Here is a 2,172-nt window from a genome sequence, read left to right as displayed (position 1 = left end):
AGTTTACGTCGGTTCCTCCATGTTGTTGTTTTGCATAGGAGTGGCTGTGTGGTAAGTAGCTTGCTTACCAACCACATGGTTCCGGGTTCAGTCCCACTGCGTGGCACCTTGGGCAAGTGTCTTCTACTATAGCCTCGGGCTGACCAAGGCCTTGTGAGTGGATTTGGTAGATGGAAACTGAAAGAAGCCCGTCATATATATGTATATATATATGTATGTATGTGTGTGTATATGTTTGTCTGTGTTTGTCCCTCCCAACATCGCTTGACAACCGATGCTGGTGTGTTTACGTCCCCGTACATTAGCGGTTTGGCAAAAGAGATCGATAGAATAAGTACTAGGCTTACAAAGAATAAATCCTGGGGTCGATTTGCTCGACTAAAGGCGGTGCTCCAGCATGGCCGCAGTCAAATGACTGAAACAAGAAAAAGAAAAAGAGTTGACCACAATCTCAACAAAACCGGTTGAAAAGGCTGCTGGTCCATCCCTGACTTACATCCCCTGAATCAACCACAATTTACCAACTTTATACTACTGAGTTATCTCCCTTACTTCTAATACTGCGAAACGGAATCAGACTTAATTGAGATACAATTTGGTTTCGTTCCGCGGAAAAGTACTATAGTTATCATCTTAATGAGATAGCTGCAGGAAAAAATTTAACTAACAGTAAACTATTATATTCGGTATTCTTTGACCTGGAGAAAGCTTTCGACAGAGCATCTCGCTTTGTGACCCGGCGGTCTCAGAGGAAACTATAACAAAACAAATGACTTGTGAAAGCTTTACAAACCGTGTGCAGGATTGCTGTCATTAAGGTGAAAATTAGCCATTAGTATAATGATAAATTTAGAGTAAAGGTAAGAGTACACTTGGACTCTGTTCTTAGTTCCCTCGTTTTCATCATCGCCCTGCAAATGATAAAAGTGAATTTAGGACTGGCTGCCCTTGGAAATTATTATATGCCAACGACATCATTGTTATTGAGAAATTTATAGTATAATTAGGAAAGAAATTCAGATGTGGAAGCAAAATCTGAATTCAAAGATCATTAAAATTAACTTAGCAAAGACCAAAGTTTTAGAAAGCAAGAAAATAACCAGGAATCTGCTTCTTTCAAGTAAGTGATCCTGCTTGATGTGTAGGAAGAGCATAAGTAGAAATTCCAAACAGTGTATTTAGTGTAAACCAGGAGTTGGCGAAGAATTACATACCAGCGCAGTCATCTCTCTTGCACACCACATCTGATGTTTCTTATGTTCAACATTTCTCTCAGGGCACTTACACTCTGTTGTGTGTGCACACATCCAGCGAGTCACACTAGCTTCAAGCCTATGCATATGTTCAGCAGTCACAGCTTATGTTTCACTACTGTTTAGCATGGCAGTTCACACACATGCCTTTCACTCTGAGTGAGATGCCCTTTTTCACCAGTAGAGGTAGGAGCTTTCTGAACTTTGCCCAGGCTATTCTTATTCTAGTGGCAATACTCCCCAAGCATCCACCCCCACTACAGACTTGGCCACCTAGGTAGTGGAAGCTATCAACTACTTCTAGTTTCTCCGCCTGGCATGTGATGGAATCAGTTTTCTGGAGCATCTGCGGTGTTTATTGCCCCTGTACATCTGCTGCACATAAACCAGTTAACCTTCCTTTCATGATGCTGCACTTCTTATTTGTCTATAGCTTACACTGGGTGCATCTCATGGAGTTTCTACCTACACCTTTTCTACAGATCGAGCAGGGCCATCTACCTGAAGGGGTTTGTGATGTGTTTGCCTTCCAACTTACTAGGACTTTGGCTTTTGCAGCATTGACTCTAAGGCCCTTCTATTCTAAACCTTGCTTCCACACCTGAAATTCCTTCTCTAGTTCTGGTAGTGGTTCCACTATGAGAACAAGGTCATCAGCAATCAGTAAAAAAAAAGAAATTTTAAAAAATGGAATGATGAAAGAATGAAGTCAAATATAAATATTGCATAAATAGATTTTAGATTTTATTTCAAAGTGTAATATTTACAAGAAATTTTTGAAGATTTTTGCATCAAAAAATAAAAAATCTGAATGAAGGGTTTATAATGTAGAGAATGTTTCAATAAATATTGGTTATGGTAAGTAAAATCAGACTTTTTTTTGCACCGGTAAACAGTTTGTCCTACAAGTATTTAAACA

Source organism: Octopus bimaculoides, chromosome 12 (genome assembly GCF_001194135.2).
Source record: "Octopus bimaculoides isolate UCB-OBI-ISO-001 chromosome 12, ASM119413v2, whole genome shotgun sequence".
Lineage (NCBI taxonomy): Eukaryota > Metazoa > Mollusca > Cephalopoda > Octopoda > Octopodidae > Octopus > Octopus bimaculoides.
The sequence above is the reverse complement of the archived record's forward strand: the minus strand, read 5'-3'. Positions refer to the sequence as shown.